The 20759-nt window shown below is 47.9% G+C and overlaps 2 non-coding genes and 2 pseudogenes across 2 annotated transcripts; all 4 read left to right on the top strand.

The window, feature by feature from the left end:
* The first annotated feature begins 16604 nt into the window (after positions 1-16604).
* Positions 16605-16723, top strand: LOC149246158 (5S ribosomal RNA). The gene has a single exon (XR_016267418.1). It is a non-coding gene; the product is annotated as a 5S ribosomal RNA (ribosomal RNA).
* A 609-nt stretch (positions 16724-17332) lies between these two features.
* Positions 17333-17451, top strand: LOC149246157 (5S ribosomal RNA). The gene has a single exon (XR_016267476.1). It is a non-coding gene; the product is annotated as a 5S ribosomal RNA (ribosomal RNA).
* A 1028-nt stretch (positions 17452-18479) lies between these two features.
* Positions 18480-18598, top strand: LOC149246156 (5S ribosomal RNA; annotated as a pseudogene).
* A 605-nt stretch (positions 18599-19203) lies between these two features.
* Positions 19204-19322, top strand: LOC149246155 (5S ribosomal RNA; annotated as a pseudogene).
* Positions 19323-20759: the final 1437 nt, after the last annotated feature.

The following is a 20759-nucleotide window of genomic DNA, read 5'->3' as shown; positions in this document are numbered from 1 at the left end:
CTTGTTTTCGTGTTGTTCTTTGCGTGTGCAGGTATCCTATCACGGAGATCGTGCGGATCGTGACCGGCCAAGGCAAGGGAACGAGGGCGACATCTCTTCTACGAACACTAGCGTTGGAATCCAAGTAGGTTCTCACCATCTACTTTGTATTTGCAATTAGGAACTTGCGTGATAGCATTGTGTGATTGTTGCTAGACCCGGTCTGGGTTAGTAGGGATCGTCTTTGTCCGCAGAGAGGATTTACCTCCACAACTATTTGGTGACTTTGCTGGGGAATTAAGGTCTTGTCTCTTTGGTTTCTCGTTTGATTGCTTAGATAGCTTTCTGGGTTGGATTTCTTGTTGTTTCTTGCTCCCTGGTTTGCCTAGATACTGTTTTCAAGCCCTGGGTTGCTTGCTTTTGTTTTTGACTTAGCAAACTCGATTAGCGCGCTTTTTAGCCTTACAGTCACGCCAATTGGTGCAAGTTGCTCAAAGACAACCCGCGCCAATCCCATAAAACCGCGAGTTTTCCGCCTGACAGTCGCGCCAGGCCTGTGAACTTTTCCAGTTTGCTTGTTTGCAGCCTTCCAAGCTTGGGTTTTGTGTCTAGCTACACCTTTTTCAATCACTTGAGTGTGTCAGAGTCTTGTTTGACTGGTTTTGAGTTTTTTGGCAAATTATTAATTTGAGTGTTTTTAGTTTATGATCTTTGGAACTCACACCCGTTTTTCTTGATTTTCACTTGATTGGTTCTTAGATTACATTAGAATCATCGTGTGTATGAGAATTCTCTTGCATAGATCACACTTGCATAATTAGAATTCTCATTTTCAGGATATGAATGAAAAGTGTGCATAGATTACATTTGAATACTTTGGGTGTTTGCCATTTTCCACCGATTTCACATTTTAGCCCTAGGGCATCTAGTGGCTTTGTGCATCAAACCTTCCTTAGGAGTTTTTGTCTTCTGTTGGTCCAGTCAACTTTTTGGTTACTCTCTTGCACTTGTTCAGTGATTGTTAAACTTTTTATTGCGTTATTCGAGTGATTCTCTTCTTTTCGCTTGGATTTCGCTTGGCTTCGTTTTGGGCTTAGATTACATGGCCCATTGAGGTCTTTGAGATCTTCTCTTGGTTTTGAAGGACTGCCTTGGTGTTTTTGGGACTTGATTTCGTTCTCATTGAGTGAAGTTTGTCTCTTTTACTTGGTGTTATTATCTCTCAAAATTTGTTTAGTGCGCTTTGCCATTGAAAAGAAAACGAACAGTCTCTTTTGTGTTGAATTAGTTAATTGAAATTAGGAGCTTTTCATTGATTAAGTGATTTAAAACAAAGAAAAGTTTCATTTATTTGTCATTAGCTGCATTAGAGTGCTTCTTGATTGTGGTCATTTTGTTTGAAAAATTCTCAACTCTCTCGTAGTTAGTATTCATCGAACGAAATGATATTCTTTGGCAAATAGCTTGCATTTAGGGAATTGTGAGAGATCACATACGGTAGGACCTAGAAATTGAAACTTAACTAAAGATCAACCATAAAATGAACTGAATGAACTTAAAAACGCATTGGAACATAACGCTCACTAATTAGAGGTCTAGGCTAGAGACGTGCTCCGGCGTCGTTAAACCTAGTCACTGTTGTTTCACATTACGGTTGGGTGATTCCTCCTTTTGTGACTCGATAGTGGTCTAGCACGGACTTGAGCTCCCACGTACCGTCGCGTATATAGGGGAGACCCCACTAGGTTATCATCCTTTATCCACAGGAAGCCGTGTCTGCCGCCTTACAAGCCGTAACGCACCGAACATAGCATTCGGGAAGATTGACTGCCGTACGGGAAGTCCTTGGTTTTCATATGACTGCCAAGGTGTATATGCAGTTTTACGGATTTGTTTGGTAAACCCTTTTGCCTAGTTCTCCAGAGTAGTCACTTTTGATCCTTTTCAAACTCCTTAAAAGAAAAGGCTCACTTGAGCAGTGTGTCACTTTGGGCTCACAAAACATTCGAAGGCGACTAGAGTCACCTTTTTGTCCTTTTCTCGACTCTTAAAACATGAAAAGGTCAAGTTGTGTCCTTGCGTCTTAAAATTTATTTGGCCGCGATTAACATTACCTGGTTAGATCTTGTGTGCGTTAGCTTGAGTAGGCTTCATTTCGTTCTCGATGGCAACTTTTCCGGGGTTCACCAACCCAGGGATCCCCTCTGATGGGAACCCTGGTCATTTCGCTCCTTTTGGAAATGTTGGTGCTCCTTATATGGCAATTTTGTCCCTCCCAGGGTTAACTGTTGGGTTGCTGGTTTGGTTGTTCTCAACCTCTTTGGTCCCTGCCGTCTCACCGTCTAGTCAATCAGTCCCTCCACCTGAACCACATCATGTTGATTCTAAGGTGGACCTCTCCCCTTCTACGCCTACTTCTACGTCCTCATCTTCTACTTCGCCTGGTGAAAGTCTCGATTCGAGTAACCCAGTGGCTAAGAAGAAGAAGAAGGCTCCCAAGGGAGAGGCTAGAAGTACAACTCTTACTCCGAGTACACCTAAAGTCGGGCTCCCTTCCACTCCTCCGCGGAAGGTCAAATTTCCTTGTCGATTATGCAAGGAGGACCATCTTCTTCGTGATTGTCTTGGCATTCCCAGGGTACTAGAAGTATGGTCTCGCGATCCGGCCCGCCACTCATCGTCCTCTGAAGCTCACGACGATGCTACCTTATCAGTTGGGAATGGTAAGGGAAAAGGGAAGATTCGAATCCCCTGTAGACTTTGTGAAGGAAATCATCCCCTTCACCTTTGTCCACTCATGGATAAAGCCTCCGTTCTCTTGGAAAGCCTTACAGCTCCTTCACCCCAACTTCCCGTTGGTTATCAACGTCTCTCTGTAGCCGCAGATCGTTCCCCTGCTGACAAAGAGATTGATTCATATTCTTCTCTTGTCCAGCCTCCTCTTCCCAAACCTGGCTGTGCCCAGCCTGTTCCAGACCAACCATTGGTCGGAAAGAGTGTCGATTCGAGTTCACCACTCGTCGATCACTCTGTTTCGGAAGAGCATCACGCCCATGTTCTTCTCGTCTCTTCAGATTCTCCTGAGTCCCGAAATGACTTTCCTAACCCAGCTGCTCCCAAAGGTTCTCCTTCGGTTCCTTTAGCACATGGGGGCAATCATATGATTCCTCCACCAAGTAGTCTGGTCACTTCCTTTGATTGGAATAGTCGGTTGCCTTCCATCCCACATGCCTTTCCAGATCACAGTACATGCCTGTGCTAAGGCAGTACCTGGCACTGTTTTGGATGAAGGGGCGTCTGTCAGTCTTATGTCGTACACTACTTGGCAAGCTTTAGGTTCCCCGCAGCTTGGACCAGTCACTTAGAATCTGTTGGCCTTCGACGGAGGAGCCTGTCCATCTCTAGGAGTTCTCCCGAAGTTCCCTATTACTTTGGGAGGAAAAACCGTCTATATAGACGTCTTGGTTACCCAAGGTGTTTTAGACTTTAGTCTTCTCCTTGGTCGCGACTATGTTTACGCCATGGGGGCCCTCGTTTCTTCGCTTTTCCGTGTGGTTTGCTTTCCACACGATGGAAGAATTGTGACTATCGATCAAGTGTCATTCGTTAGTCCCCCGATGCCTCCTGCACCATTGTCGTCCCCTCCTAGTTTTCATCCACCAGTTGCATCTACCCCACCACAGATCAACTACGTGGCCACCTATCCCATGCCTGGATCCAGTGATGCTGCCATCGTGCATAGTGTCCTAGGGGCATTGGGCCCTGACTTCCAAGATGTTTCCCTTCCACCGGGAGTGGCAATCTTGGAAGCCCCGACTTTCTATTCATTATGATGAAGTTCGGGTGGAGCATAGTTCCTTTCCGGTGTCAAGCTCCTTAAAAAATGAAACTAGGTTTGGTTGGAGCATAGTTCCTTTCCTATGTCAAGCTCCTTAAAAAATGAAACTAGGCTTGGTCGAGCATCGTTCCTGATCTTGTGTCAAGCTCGTTAAAAAAATGAAACAAGGGTTATGAGGATAGTTCTTTTACTGTGTCAACCTCATTAAGAAATGAAACAACTCCCCTGTCCAAATCAAGTCTTTGAGTAAGATCTCGTAAAATCCAAGTCCAGTCTTTCCAAGATCTCGAAAGTGAACCTTCATTCCATCCATTGAGTTGAATGCAATGAAGCTTGGGGGGCATGTACCTCATTTTGCGTCATTATGCTGGGGGCATGTGAACTTATAACAAGCATAGTTTTTCGTTTCAAGCTTGTGTAAACATGAAACAGAATTCAAGCAAAGTTCTCCATGGTTCAAGCTTGTGTAAAAATGAACCCATACCCGATTTACATCTCGTGATTGCCATTTTTATCCGCTGAATTCTGCTAGATGAGCCTTGGTTGTTTTCATTCCATCGCCGCCATCTCTTTGGCCGATCATATGCTTTCACTTGGTTGTTTTTCCTTTCCTGAGGAACCGCAGCGATGAGTGGTTTTATTAGCCAGCCTCTTGACCATTACATATTTTGAGCAGTTCCACCATTGTCGGAACCAGTTGCTGCCCTTTATACCACTCGTTCCTCTAGGACGAGTCTCCTTTAAGCTCTTTTCTGACTCGTAAAAAATGAAAAGATTGCCGTGTATTTTCCCTTTTTGACTCGTTAAAGAGAATAAAAATGGAGGTTTGCTTTCAGCTCTTTTCCGACCGTTTAAAGATGAAAAGATTGCCGAGTTTTCCCTCTTGACTCGTTAAACGTAAATAAGAGGCGGTCGTCTTTAAACCCTTTTCCGACCGTGTAAAAACGAAAAGATTGTCGGACCCTTGTCGTTTCAGGTTCGTTAATGGTTACGAAACGACGTGATGTTGATCGCTTTTTTACTTTTTTAGATCGATATCACTACTCATGAAAAGTACTCCTCGATTGTAATGGTCGGGCGGTTCTTTCGAGCATTATTTTATACTTTTTCGGGCTCGAGAGACACAACTTTACGAAAAAGGACCCCCCTGGAGTTCGCTTTTCTGTTGTCTTTTCAGACTCTCTAAATAGGAAAAGACGCCGAGTTCTTCCTTTGTCAGACTCGTTAAAACTTCATGACATCGGATTCCGTCATAATGACGCCCACAAGCATATGCTATCCCCGTCAAGCTTGTTAAAAATAACTGGGGTACTCGCCAGAAATGGTGGGGAAAATGGATCCATAATTGTCGTCGTGTCGGAAGTATGTCGCTCTTGAACATGGCACTAGTCTGCATTCGTGTCTGGGTGGGAACATCTCATCTTGTTTCACATTAGCCTCCGTGGGTATGGGTTATCATATTTGACCTCTCATTTGCTCATTGCCTTGTCACCATGACCTCTGCTCATTTGATGTCAAATACTGCCAAGTTCGTTGTCGTGCCGCAGATATGTTCAAGAGAAGTTGACCTCTGCTAAAATACAACCTCCCTCTGATACCTCAGATAATTCTGAATCACCACAACATCTTTCCTCTGTCTCGTGTCAATGATGTGGGAAACACTATGGCCCACCTTTGATCAAGGTCACTTCCTGTCGACTTCAGCTCATTATCCAGGAAGCTGATCTAGAGACTCCCTTCGGTGCCTTGGAGCCTGCATGCCTCAATGGCAGGTTCTTCGTGTTCGACGAGAGGTTTTCATTATTGACCTCCGATCGAATGATTCTGTGGGTGTTCGACGCCAGCTCATTTATTCGCACGCCGTAGATTGTACCTATAGTACCTTGAGGACCATCGTCATTATTGGTGGTACCTCTCGCGTCTGTTAACAGTTTTCACTATTGGCTGGTAATCAGACGATGTTCATGCATGTTGGACTCCAACTCATGTATTCGCATGCCTGAACTTGTACTCTGTTCGGGTCGAGATGGAGCGCAAGACCCTGGATTTTGTTTGTTGGAATCCAAGCTGTGATTTGTGGCTTATTATGATCATTACCTTGGATCTAGATTCTTGTGTGCTCTGTTATGGATGGTTGCGCCCATACCACATACATCATGTACTTGAGATATCAGTTGTACTTCTTTACGCAGGTTCTCCGGCGGCCGTGTTTTCAGTCACACATGTTCTTGTAAAGCATTTCACCCCTCTCTCTCTCGGGCCTCATGCTTTAGGGGGCATATGTTACACAACAATTTGTCACCGTCCCTTTTACCCCTCACCCATACACTGGAGGACTCATTTCGGGACCTGTGAGAAGTGACATGACCTGAAACCACTTGCATCATATTCCTCTAAGTATGAGATTCATTTGCCCTGAAGACATCTCCTGCAAAATCCTCATGAAAACAACTCTTTTTGCATTAGCGCGGGTCCACAGTTTATTGCCCGCGCCAATGAGGGAAATACTCTAAAAAGGGCGCGCTATTGGCGCTCTGTCCCAGAGTCGCACTCGCGCCAACCAAATTGAGTAAAGTTTTCAACCACCAAACTTCCGAAGGTTCTCTTCAACCCATTCACCAACTGAATCTATGTTGAGCTAGGATGGTTTGGCTTCGAATCTCCATAGAAGGGAAAGTGGTTTGCCACCTTTCATGGAAGTTTCCAAATGATAAAGCCAATCCCATGAATAATGTGGTTGATCCTATCTCTTCCTTCTCTATCTATAAAAGCTTGCCTCTATGCCTTGAGCAAACTAGTTACAGTAGTTCTGGTCCCAGCATAGTGATAGAGAGTTTGAAGTTGCAAGAGCCTTCTTTTCACCCATAAGGCCAAATCTAAGTAAGGAGATTCTTGTCACCCAAAGAGAGAGAGGCTTGTTCCTCATCCCAACAAGCTTTGCAAGACTTGTGTAGTTGATCACCCAGCCAAAGGAGGATTTGACGTCAGAACAATGGTTGTATTCTTCTTTGTTACTTATTAATAATAGATGACTATCATTATGGTTCCACTCTCATTGTTTCATGTTTGATGTCGAGTTATATCTTTTCTGACCGATATATAATTGCATCTACTAGATTTTACGCTTGTTTTTGTGTTGTTCTTTGCGTGTGCAGGTATCCTATCACGAAGATCGTGCGGATCGTGACCGGCCAAGGCAAGGGAACGAGGGCGACATCTCTTCTACGAACACTAGCGTTGGAATCCAAGTAGGTTCTCACCATCTACTTTGTATTTGCAATTAGGAACTTGCATGATAGCATTGTGTGATTGTTGCTAGACCCGGTCTGGGCTAGTAGGGATCGTCTCTGTCCGCAGAGAGGATTTACCTCCACAACAAGAGCGGACAGCAAGAATGCAATCCTTAAAAATGGAGGGCCAAAAATAACCAACGCGAAGGATTTTTTGAGCTGTGGCATATCCGGACATATGGCCACCACAGGCGCCAGAGTGGCAGTCATTCAGGACTTTCTCAGCCTCCTCGAGGGTAAGACATCGGCGAAGAACAGAGTCAACGCCGAGACGGTACAGGGTGTCCCCTATAATCCGATAGGGTTGGGATTGATGGCGGATCCGCCGCCGCGCATCTTTGGAGACAGAGGGGCAGAAAGAGGACGTTTGTAAATAAACAATAATGTCCCTGTACCAGGGATCGAGGGTGCTGATCAGAAAAAGGGTTTCGTCCGGGATATGATCCTCTGAAAGAGAGGGTGCAGAAAGAGATGGCAAAGAACAGAGTAATTCAGCAAAGACCAGAGACTTCTTAGACTTGGCAGCAGTAAATTCCAAGTCAAACTCTTGGAGGATTATGATCCATTTCAAGTATTTGCCCCCCAGCAACTGACGCGACAAAATGTACGTCATCGGGTTGCAGTCAGAAATCACGGTCGTGGTGCGCAACAGGATATAATGCCGGAAACGTTGGACAGCACAGACAGCGGCAAATGCCAACTTCTCGACATAAGTGTAGCGAGTTTCCGTATCCAGGAGGTTGCGGCTGAGGTAATAGATAACGTGCTCATTTCCATCATCATCATCCTGCACTAGAACCATGCCGATAGTGGTATTGGCGGCAGCTAGATATAGAGTATAATCACGATGGTAGTTCGAAGGTCTCAATAATGGAGCAGAGACAAGGAGGCCCTTGAGTCGCTCGAAAGACTCCTGAGCGATAGCATCCCAATGAAAGGGTGTGTCTCGCTTCAACAACCGTGTGAAACCCTTAGCCACCTCGGCATAATTCGGAATGAATCGTCTAAGGAAATTTGCTTTGCCCTGCAAGCTCTGCAACTGCTGCAAAGAAGCAGGGGGAGGAAGATTCAAAATGGCCTCGACTTTGAGGGGATCCAGACGGATGCCTTCTCGGGAGACGATAAACCCGAGTAGTCGGCCTGATTCAACGCAGAAGACACATTTATGAGGATTGAGCCGAATGCGGTAGTGTCGACAGCGGAGAAAGATTTCGCGAAGATGGGAAGGATGGTCCTGACGCTTGACTGAATGAGCTAGAAGGTCATACAGGTACGGCTGCATAATGTGTCGAATGTCATGAAAGGCATAGGACATCGCACGTTGGAAGGTAGCGCTGGCATTTTTTAAACCGAAAGGGAGCTTCTTATAGGCAAAAGTGCCCCAAGGACAGATAAAAGCGGTCTTATGCTGATCAGCAGGCGCAATGTTGATCTGGTTATATCCAGAAAAACCGTCCATGAATGAGTAAATTTCGCTTCCTACACACTTATCAATAAGCTGATCGATGAAGGGTGTAGGGAAGTTATCCTTAGGACAAGCGCGATCGATATCACGGTAATCAACACAGACGCGAATAGTGCCCTGCCTTTTGTTCACAGGAACTATATTAGAGACCCAATCCGTCAGCGGAATGGGGTAAATGAAACCAGCCTTGAGAAGCTTTTCGACTTCTGCTTTGATGGCCGCAGCCTTTCGGGGGTGCACAGGGCGTAGGTGCTGACGGACAGGCTTAGCACCTGGATATGTAGGTATCTCGTGCACCACTATACTAGGATCGATGCCGGGCATCTCTTCATAGGACCAAGCAAAAACATCACGAAATTCGCGAAATAGATCAGTGTAGAGTTGAACTTCCTCTGGAGTGCAAGTGACTCCAATATGAATGTGCTCGACAATCCCTGGTTTCACAGAGATGTCGATGGGTTGGGTTTGCTTAATGTTCCCCATATTTCCCTCAGAAGATACTTGGTAAATTTGAATAGGTGTTTGAAGGGGCGAGGATGGGATACACGGAGCAAACCGTTCGAGACATGCGATCATTTCCTGATGGGCAGGGAGAAAGGAAGAGCGGTGGTGATGATCTGACCAAGGGAGCTCTTCAAGAGACATGGTCTCTATGATGGATTCATCGGAAGGAAATATTTCCTTTAATGGATTCGAAGTAGCATCATCTCCAAGCCAAGGGAAATGAACGTACGAATCGGTAACACCACTCGGCAGAGCAGGTTCGGGAGGGGGAGCCGATGCAATGACAATTTCGATGTAGTTGAGCTCGGCAGGGCTCAACGGCATCATATCACCCCAGGAGTCTATCTGATTAGCGGGAGGAAGGACCCATGGATCAGAACGTACGGAAATCATGTTAATAGGGGCGAGATTCGGAGGTGGAAGGGGAAAGACACCCATTAGGGCGGGATCTTTAAAGAGCCCAGCTCCCACACTCTCGAATGATTTAGAGGTATGCTCCACGAACGGCACATTACCTTCGGAAGAAGAGGCGAAGAAGGAGAGCTGGTCCACCGTGACAATCTTCCCTTGATGAGGGAAACGAATGACACGGAAAAGGGAGGAAGCCACGGCTTGCATGGCATATGTCCAGCTACGTCCGAGGAGGAGGTTGTAGGTAAGATTAGCGTCGACAACTTCGACCTCCACTTCTATCATCTTCCCTTCCAAGGAGATGGGCAAGCGTTGGAGGATACCGTAAGGACGGGACTCTCTTCCATCAAAGGCTTCTAACGTCGTAGGAGACTGGCTCAATGTTGGAGAACCAATAGCTTTCCAGCAAGCAACAGACATGATGCAAGTTGAGGCACCTTCATTAATGACTGTACGATGACTCGTTTTACCATTGATGATGACCTGTATAAGGAAAGCAATTTGGTGAGGCAGTCTCGGTGTATAGCCCTCGAGATCAAAAGAAATCAGATCCGAGTCAGCCGGGTCTATGCCACCGATGGCCGATAGCAAGGACTTCCTCTGGGAGGGGCAGCTCTGGAGGACTTCTAGAGCGACATAGCAGATGGAGCCTGGGCTAAGTCCTCAACAATGCTATAGTGCTGGGCAGCACGAGCATTCGGGTTGTAAGAAGACTTCTGGAGTACACCTTTTGGAGGGGGTCGGATTGTCGTCTCAGTGCTGGGTCGTTCGATGTGGAGTGGACCAGAACTGGACGGAGGAGCGCTGGAGGGGGCCTCCGGCTCTTTCCCGGCATGAGATGGATATTCTTTTGCTCGAGTGGTGACATGGATGGGAATCGTTCCAGCCATGAAGACTTGAGAGCCGAATGAAGAAGAGGGTTGCGATGGATCTGCCACCATTTGAGTTTGTTGGGAAGGGAAAGGTTCTTTAAGCACGGCAGGAGTCCCAGGAGCACCTTTCAATAATCGACTAACTTCGGACCGCCTAGGGCAGTCTTTAGTGTAGTGATCCTCATCACAGATAAGACAAGGATACTTAGGCTTACGTTTGGCTCCTTCTTCAGGTGGAGGTTTAGGGGAGTCCTGTTTGGGCTGTTCGAATTTATTCTTGGCTTTCCCTTTCTTTTTCCCTTTCGAGGATTTATCCGCCGTGGTGGACTGAACGGCGTTTACCTCTGAGGTACTTCCAGAATTTGATTAACCCTGAGAAGCATTTCCATTAGAAGCATTCTGTTTTTGCTTCCCAGGGTTCGCGGATGATTTCTTTGAAGATGCGTTTACAGTGCCAATAACTCCGTCAACAGATGGTTTTGGCGGAGCTTTGGATGTTCCGGGTCTCGGGGCATCTGGCAAATAATCATATAAAGTACCTGACTGAGAATATACCAAGTCAAGGTACTGAGCACGCGCGATAGCTTGCTCTTCAGTTACACAAGCTCCCATGGCGATGTCTCGTGCAATTGCGGGGACAAAGGAAGTCGTGAACAAAACGAACAGGAGCTGATCAGGAATCCAAAACTTGATCAAGCGACGACGCCGTCTCCATTCATGTATATGATCGGATATGTGTGTGGCCGTGTCCTGTTTGAGAGACGTAAGGAGATGTGTCCCTGTCTCATACCGAATGGGTAACTGAAAATGAGTTAGGAATGCCATAGCCAGCGAGTTGAAGTCTTGAAATGTTCCGCGATTCAACTCAATATACCACTTAGCGGCCGATCCGGTGAGAGTCCTTTGGAAGAGGCGAAGTCGGATGGAGTCATCAAGCCATGAGTTGGATGAGCACCAAAGGTGATAGGTCATGACATGGGCTTGAGGGTCCTCACCAGCTTTGCCATCGAATTTCGGGCAATCACCGGGTATCTTAGTTGGAACTGGTGGCCAATATGGATTATGAAGAATAGGATCATTTGTCAACTTGGACACATCTGGAAGTTCCAACGTCGCTAAGAAAGGCAACTAAGGATTAAAGGACATTTGTGGCTGTGGAAGAGAGGTAGTACCAGGGTTCCAACCAGGTGGTGGTTGCCCCCACGGACTTTGTCCGGATGGGCCTGGCCCATAAGGGTTCTGCCCATAGGGATTTTTTCCATAGGGGTTCTATCCATATGGATTCTGTCCATATGCAGACAGTTGACCCTGGGTCTGCCCCCCAGCACCCCATGGATTAGCAACTTGACCTGCAGGTGCAACATACTGCTGCTGATAATTCTGGTAAGGAGTGACCTCCATCTGTTGATAATTTTGATAAGGGGTAAACTGAGTTTGCCCCTGGGGTTGCTGGTAGCCATACGTTTGCTGAGCTCCATACTGAGCCTGATAAGGAGGTTGCGCTTGGTAAGAAGGTTGGGACCGTGGCCCACCTTGCATTTGATAACCAATTTGAGTCTGGGGCCCACAAGGATGTCCTTGAACGGGTTGAGCTTGGACCATCTGGCCAGAAGGTTGGCCTGGTTGGGTTTGAGATGGACCTGTTTGCCCAGAAGGATGTGCTTGTTGGGTACCAGGTTGTCCTTGTGCAACCGAGGGTTGTCCTTGCGGAACAGATGGTTGAGCGGGCTGGACGGCCGGTTGACCTTGAGGTTGGCCAGCCTGTCCAGAAGGATGACTAAGCTGGGCAGTGGGTTGGCCTTGCTATATAGAAAGATGACCCGCTTGCCTAGAAGGATGACCAGGCTGAGCAGTGGGTTGGCCCTACTGTATGTAAGGCTGCCCCCCTTGCCCAGAAGGATACCCCTGTTGGACTGCCGGTTGACCTTGTGGAATATAAGTTTGTCCAGCTTGTCCAGAGGGATAACCTTGCTGGATACCAGGTTGGCCTTGTTGGATGTAAGGTTGTCCTGGTTGTCCAGACGGGAAACCTTGCTGGGTACCAGGTTGCCCTGGATAACCAGGAGGTTGACTCAGATAGGTAAACGATGGACCACCAGCGGCCGAAGGTTGTCCCTGATAGGGTTGTCCTTGTGGGCCCCCAGATTGTCCTGGGTAAGACTGGCCATAATATTGCTGCCCTTGGGGGGCTTGCACATAAGATGGCTGGCCTTGATTAGGCGGTCCTTGAAGCTGTGCAGGCATTGCTTGGCCTCCATGAAAAGAGTGGGTACTAGGGGCCCAAGCAATGGATAACGGTACCGAAACTTCAACGAAAGGTTGAGTAGGCAAGGGTTGAGAAAGTTGAAGGTATTGACCAGTAGAATCGTAATAAAAGAGTGGACCTTGTGCGTTCAGATCCTGAACAGCTTGTCCATAGGCATCATACGGCCCCCCTCCTGGAACAGGACCAGAAGAGGGTGGAGCACTTTGTGCAGGGTGGACAACTCTAGGCGAGAGTGTCGGCTGGCCATTACTCACTTGACCGTGAGGGGGACCAGCACCAGTGTTCAAGGCTGAAGACGCTGTTACGGCACTAACAACTGGAGTTGAATGCGCTACACAAACAGTTGGATTTGTCGGAACTGAAGTAACCGGTGTAGAGGACACATGTGAAACAAAACCTCCCGTGGTGGGAGTGATATGGGGATCCCACATGGTCGAAGCGGGGATCCTGGCACTTACTCTATCCCTCAACGATTGATAGCGTGGGGGGAGTGGAGAAGTAGCTGGGATGGGAGTGTCGATATTCGACAAAACAGGTGTCTCACTCACTCTAGGAGATGTCTCATCCATGTGAGAGGTAGACATTGGAGACGAAACACCAGGGGGGGTAATAGGAATATCGTCCTCGTCAGGCTCCCAGATCGGGTTCCAATGAATTTCGTAACCTTCGTCGTCCGGAGCACGAGAGTTGATCGGTTGGATACTCGGGATAACAGGAAGAGTATCACTTACAACCGGTACCTTAGGAGCGGCAGAAGACGGAGACCCGTGATCACTTGGAACGGGAGTCTACGGTTCAGCCAGGATGACAAACTTCAAACAAGACCTAAGGGAATCTAAGGATAAAGGACCCTACTCAAACTAACGCACACAAGATCTAACCAGGTAATGTTTATCGCGGCCAAATAAATTTTAAGACGCAAGGACACAACTTGACCTTTTCATGTTTTAAGAGTCGAGAAAAGGACAAAAAGGTGACTCTAATCGCCTTCGAATGTTTTGTGAGCCCGAAGTGACAAACTGCTCAAGTGAGCCTTTTCTTTTAAGGAGTCCGAAAAGGATCAAAAGTGACTACTCTGGAGAGACTAGGCAAAGGGTTTACCAAACAAATCCGTAAAACTGCATATACACCTTGGCAGTCATATGAAAACCAAGGACTTCCCGTACGGCAGTCAATCTTCCCGAATGTTGTGTTCGGTGCGTTACGGCTTGTAAGGTGGCAGACACGGCTTCCTGTGGATAAAGGATGATAACCTAGTGGGGTCTCCCCTATATACGCGATAGTACGTGGGAGCTCAAGTCCGTGCTAGACCACTATCGAGTCACAAAAGGAGGAATCACCCAACCGTAGTGTGAAACAACAGTGACTAGGTTTAACGACGTCGGAGCACGTCTCTAGCCTAGACCTCTAATTAGTGAGCGTTATGTTCCAATGCGTTTTTAAGTTCATTCAGTTCATTTTATGGTTGATCTTTAGTTAAGTTTCAATTTCCAGGTCCTACCGTATGTGATCTTTTACAATTCCCTAAATGCAAGCTATATGCCAAAGAATATCATTTCGTTCGATGAATACTAACTACGAGAGAGTTGAGAATTTTTCAAACAAAATGACCACAATCAAGAAGCACTCTAATGCAGCTAATGACAAATAAACGAAACTTTTCTTTGTTTTAAATCACTTAATCAATGAAAAGCTTCTAATTTCAATTAACTAATGCAACGCAAAAGAGATTATTCGTTTTTCTTTTTCAATGGCAACGTGCACTAAACAAATTTTGAGAGATAGTAACACCGAGCAAAAGATCAATTTCACTCAATGAGAACACAATCGAATCTCCAAAACACCAAATCAGTCCTTCAAACCAAGAAGAAAGCACAAAGACCTCTATGAGCTATGTAATCTAAGCCCAAACGAAGCCAAGTGAAACCCAAGCGAAAAAGAAACAAATCACTTGGAAAAAGCTTTAACAACTACCGAGCAAACGCAAAAGTAATCACAAAGTAGACTGGACGATCAAAGAACCCAAGACTCCTAAGGAAGGCTCGATGCACCAAGCCACTAGATGCCCTAGGGCTAAAAGGTGTAATCGATAGATAAAGGCAAACACCCGAAGGATGAAGGTCCAAAACGAGTCAAACCAGGATCAAACACACTCTAGTAATTGAAAAAGACACAGCAAGACACAAAATCCAAGCTCAGAGGGCTTAAGGACAAGCAAACTGAAAAGTTGACAGGCCTGGCGCGACTGTCAGGCTGCAACTCGCGCTTTTATAGGATTGGCGCGGGTTGTCTTTGAGCAACTTGCGCCAATTGGCGCGACTGTAAGGCTAAAAAGCGCGCTAATCAAGTTGGCTAAGTCAAAAACAAAAGCAAGTGACTCAGGGCTTGAAGACAGTATCTAGGCAAACCAGGAAGCAACAAACAGCAAGAAATCCAACCCAGAAAGCTATATAAGCAATCAAAGCAAGAAAAACCAAAGAGACAAGACAAACTCCAAGTTGTTTAGTCCGTAAACCAAACCGGAGATTGACTGAAGTGGCGTTGATCTACTTCGCTAATGCAAAGCAATAGCGTTTCGAAGGCTACCTGGCCGTACTTCAGGCTCCGTCTAAAGTTTACAAATCAAACAACAAGATCCCCAGTGGAGTCGCCAAATTGTTGTGGAGGTAAATCCTCTCTGCAGACAGAGATGAACCCTACTAGCCCAAACCGGGTCTAGCAACAATCACACAATGCTATCACGCAAGTTCCTAATTGCAAATACAAAGTAGATGGTGAGAACCTACTTGGATTCCAACGCTAGTGTTCGTAGAAGAGATGTTGCCCTCGTTCCGTTGCTTTGGCCGGTCACGATCCCCACGATCTCCGTGATTGGACACCTGCACATGCAAAGAACACCACGAAAACAAGCATAAAATCTAGTAGATACAATTATATATCAGTCAGAAAAGATATAACTCAACACCAAACATGAAACAATGAGAGTGGAACCATAATGATAGTCATCTATTATTGATAAGTAACAAAGAAGAATACAACCATTGTTCTGACGTCAAATCCTCCTTTGGCTAGGTGATCAGCTACACAAGTCTTGCAAAGCTTGTTGGGATGAGGAACAAGCCTCTCTCTCTTTGGGTGACAAGAATCTCCTTACTTAGATTTGGCCTTATGGGTGCAAAGAAGGCTCTTGCAGCTTCAAACTCTCTATCACTACGCTGGGACCAGAACTACTGTAACTATGACTAGCTTGCTCAAGGCATAGAGGCAAGCTTTTATAGATAGAGAAAAAAGAGATAGGATCAACCACATTATTTATGGGATTGGCTTTATCACTTGAAAACTTCCATGAAAGGTGGCAAACCACTTTCCTTTCTATGGAGATTCGAAGCCAAACCATCCTTGCTCAACATAGATTCAGTTGGTGAATGGGTTGAAGAGAACCTTCGGGAGTTTGGTGGTTGAAAACTTTACTAAATTCGGTTGGCGCGAGTGCGACTCTGAGACAGAGCGCCAATAGCGCGCCCTCTTTAGAGGATTTCCCTCATTGGCGCGGGCAGTGAACTAAGGACCCGCGCTAATGCAAAAAGAGCTATTTTCATGGAGATTTTGCAGGAGATGTCTTCAGGGCATATGAAGCTCATACTTAGAGGAATGTGATGCAAGTGGTTTCAAGCCATGTCACTTTTCACAGGTCCCTGAATGAGTCCTCTAGTGTATGGGTGAGGGGTAAAAGGGACGGTGACAAACGGTGACAAATTGCTGTGTAACAGGTGGTCCCACAACTTACGCATTTTCCTTCTCTCTCTTCTTTTCATTTTCGCTCGTCCGTTCTTCCGCTGGCTCCCCGCGGGCTGGGAGGCGCCGCCGAGTCAGGGAAGAGGGCGAGCCCCTACGTCGAACCGTTTCGGATCGAGGGCCGTGGATGGGGCCCGTGGCTCGACAGTGTCCCTTGAAGAAGGGGAGGGGGCGAGATCTTTGCGGGTGCGATCATACCAGCGTTAACGCACCGGATCCCATCAGAACTCTGTAGTTAAGCGCGCTTGGGCTAGAGTAGTACTGGGATGGGTGACCTCCCGGGAAGTCCTAGTGTTGCACCCTCCCCCCTCTTTTTTATGCGGCGTTTTGCGACGTGGGGCTACTTATATAGTGATTTTATAATGGAATCCCACGAACGAAGAGATCGCTGGAGCATTAAGGGGGCGGGGGGAGCGTAGCCGAGGGAAACGACGACTCGCTTTAAGACTGCTCCGAGGGAAATTCGAGAACAGGTTCTTTTCCCTGGTCGGAAGTCACGGGCGGGATCACAGTGCAACGGAGGTGACGTATTGCGGCAGTGGACGATGAATCTAGGAGTCACCGTTCGCATCACCGCTGCGAATATGGCACGGGGAGAGTGGGTAAGAGGTGTAGATCGTATGTGCTTTTGTAGGAATTCGAATTTTGGAAGAACCGTGGAGGGTTCACGGAAAGGCCGCACGAGCTCCACGTAGCGTCGTCAGTGGTCGCGAAACTTACGCCTTTTCCTTCTCTCTCTTCTTTTCATTTTCGCTCGTTCGTTCTTCCGCTGGATCCCCATGGGGCGGGAGGCGCCGCCGAGTCGGGGAAGAGGGCGAGCCCCTGCGCCGAACTGTTTCGGATCGAGGGCCGTGGATGGGGCCCGTGGCTCGGCGGTGTCCCTTGAAGAAGGGGAGGGGGCGAGATCTTTGCGGGTGCGATCATACCAGCGTTAACGCACCGGATCCCATCAAAACTCCGCAGTTAAGCGCGCTTGGGCTAGAGTAGTACTGGGATGGGTGACCTCTCGGGAAGTCCTAGTGTTGCACCCTCCCTCCTCTTCTTTGTGCGGCGTTTTGCAACGTGGGGCTACTTATATAGTGATTTTATAATGGAATCCCGCGAACGAAGAGATCATTGGAGCATTAAGGGGGCGGGGGGAGCGTAGCCGAGGGAAACGGCGACTCGCTTTAAGACTGCTCTGAGGGAAATTCGAGACCAGGTTCTTTTCCCTGGTGGGAAGTCACGGGCGGGATCACAGCGCAACGGAGGCGACGTATTGCGGCAGTGGGCGATGAATCTAGGACCGTTCGCATCACTGTAGCAAATATGACACGAGGAGAGTAGGTAAGAGGTTTAAATCATATATGCTTTTGTAGGAATTCGAATTTTGGAAGAAACGTGGAGCGTTCATGGAAAGGCCGCGCGAGCTCCACGCAGCGTCGTCGGTGGTCGCGGAAGTCCTAATGTTGCACCCTCCCCCTCTTCTTTGTGCGGCGTTTTGCGACGTGGGGCTACTTATATAGTGATTTTATAATGGAATCCCGCGAACGAAGAGATCGTTGGAGCATTAAGGGGTCGGGGGGAGCGTAGCCGAGGGAAACGGCGACTCGCTTTAAGACTGCTCCGAGGGAAATTCGAGACCAGGTTCTTTTCCCTGGTCGGAAGTCGCGAGCGGGATCACAGCGCAACGGAGGCGACGTATTGCGGCAGCGGGCGATGAATCTAGGACCGTTCGCATCACCGCAGCGAAGATGACACGGGGAGAGTGGGTAGGAGGTTTAAATCATATGTACTTTTGTAGGAACTCGAATTTTGGAAGAACCGTGGAGGGTTCACAGAAAGGCCGCGCGAGATCCACGCAGCGTCATCGGTGGTCGCGGAACTTACGCCTTTTCCTTCTCTCTCTTCTTTTCATTTTCGCTCGTCATTCTTCCGCTGGCTCCCTGCGGGGCGGGAGGCGCCGCCGAGTCGGGGAAGAGGGCGAGCCCCTGCGCCGAACCGTTTCGGATCGAGGGCCATGGTGGGGCCCGTGGCTCGGCGGTGTCCCTTGAAGAGGGGGAGGGGGCGAGATCTTTGCTGGTGCGGTCATACCAATGTTAACGCACCGGATCCCATCAGAACTCTGCAGTTTAGCGCGCTTGGGCTAGAGTAGTACTGGGATGGGTGACCTCCCGGGAAGTCCTAGTGTTGCACCCTCCCCCCTCTTTTTTGTGCGGCGTTTTGTGACGTGGGGCTACTTATATAGTGATTTTATAATGGAATCTCGCGAACGAAGAGATCGCTGGAGCATTAAGGGGGCGGGGGGAGCGTAGCGAGGGAAACGGCGACTCGCTTTAAGACTTCTCCGAGGGAAATTCGAGACCAGGTTCTTTTCCCTGGTCGGAAGTCACGGGCGAGATCACAGTGCAACGGAAGCGACGTATTGCGGCAGCGGGCGATGAATCTAGGACCGTTCGCATCACCGCAGCGAAGATGACACGGGGAGAGTAGGTAAGAGGTTTAAATCATATATACTTTTGTAGGAATTCGAATTTTGGAAGAACCCGTGGATCGTTCACGGAAAGGCCGCACGAGCTCCATGCAGCGTCGTCGGTGGTCGCGGAACTTACGCCTTTTCCTTCTCTCTCTTCTTTTCATTTTCGCCCGTTCGTTCTTTCGCTGGCTCCCCGCGGGGCGGGAGGTGCCGCCCAGTCGGGGAAGATGGCGAGCCCTTGCGCCGAACCGTTTTGGATCGAGGGCCGTGGATGGGGCCCGTGGCTCGGGGGTGTCCCTTGAAGAGGGGGAGGGGGCGAGATCTTTGCGGGTGTGGTCATACCAGCATTAATGCATCGGATCCCATCAGAACTCCGCAATTAAGCGCGCTTGGGCTAGAGTAGTACTGGGATGGGTGACCTCCTGGGAAGTCCTAGTGGTGCACCCTCCCCCCTCTTTTTTGTGCGGCGTTTTGCGACGTTGGGCTACTTATATAGTGATTTTATAATGGAATCCCGCGAATGAAGAGATCGCTGGAGCATTAAGGGGGAGGAAGGCGACGTAGCCGAGGGAAACGGCGACTCGCTTTAAGACTGCTCCGAGGGAAATTCGAGAACAGGTTCTTTTCCCTGGTCGGAAGTCACGGGCGGAATCACAGTGCAACGGAGGCGACGTATTGCGGCAGTGGGCGATGAATCTAGGACCGTTCGCATCACCGCTGCGAATATGACACGAGGAGAGTGGGTAAGAGGTGTAGATCGTATGTGCTTTTGTAGGAATTCGAATTTTGGAAGAACCGTGGAGGGTTCACAGAAAGGCCGCGCGAGCTCCACGCAGCGTCGTTGGTGGTCGTGGAACTTACGCCTTTTCCTTCTCTCTCTTCTTTTCATTTTCGCCCGTCCGTTCTTCCGCTGGCTCCCCGCGGGGCGGAGGCGCCGCCCAGTCGGGGAAGAGGGCGAGCCCCTGCGTCGAACCGTTTCGGATCGAGGGCCGTGGATGGGGCCCGTGGCTTGGCGGTGTCCCTTGAAGAGGGGGAGGGGGCGAGATCTTTGCGGGTGCGATCATACCAGCGTTAACGACATGAGCTTCTCCTTCCTAAGGCTTATTAATCTTACTAGGTCGGATTCATCCAAAGGATGGACTTATATTACAAGCATATGTTGTCCCCATCAAGCTTGTGTAGAAATAACTGGGGCACTCGCCAGAAATGGTGAGGGAAAATTGGAAGTATTTCATCAGTTGTATTCACTTGAGGCAGCTTGTTGCTCTTAAACATTGACACTCATTTGTTGTTTGTGTTGGGTTTTGGGACATCGTCACACTGTCACTTGCCTCCCTGGGTTTTGAATTATCCATTTTAAACCTCTCATATGATCTTTGCCACGTCACCATGACCTTTGATCCTATGATGTCAAATGCTGCCAAACTCTGGAGTTGTGTCATCCATATGTTTAAGAGAAGTCTTCCTACGTGTACATTGTCTGATCATCTTGGATTACTATCATTCATTGTGTTTCCCTCTCGTGTCGATGATGAAGGATTCATTATAACCTTCCTTTGACGGATCGCTTCCTGTCGACTTCAGCGCATTATCCAGAAAGTCAATTGAGAAACTCCTTTCCAGTAACTTAGAGCTTGCATGCCTCAATGGCAAGTTCTTCGCAGTCGATGACAAGTTTTCATCATTGGCCTTCGATCAAATGATTTCATGGGTGTTTGACTTCAGTTCCTTATTCACACCCCGTGAATTGTGTTGCTGGTACCTTGAGAGCCTTTGTCATTATTGGTGGTTTCTCTCGCGCTTGTTAATGGTTCACATCATTGACTAGTAATCAAGCGACTTTCTAACATGTTCGACTTCAACACATTTATTCACACGTTATCA

The sequence above is a fragment of the Pinus tabuliformis genome, chromosome 7 (genome assembly GCF_031772625.1).
Source record: "Pinus tabuliformis cultivar Carrire ecotype Pingquan chromosome 7, CPIR1, whole genome shotgun sequence".
In the NCBI taxonomy this organism is placed as follows: domain Eukaryota; kingdom Viridiplantae; phylum Streptophyta; class Pinopsida; order Pinales; family Pinaceae; genus Pinus; species Pinus tabuliformis.
The sequence above is the reverse complement of the archived record's forward strand: the minus strand, read 5'-3'. Positions and strand labels throughout refer to the sequence as shown.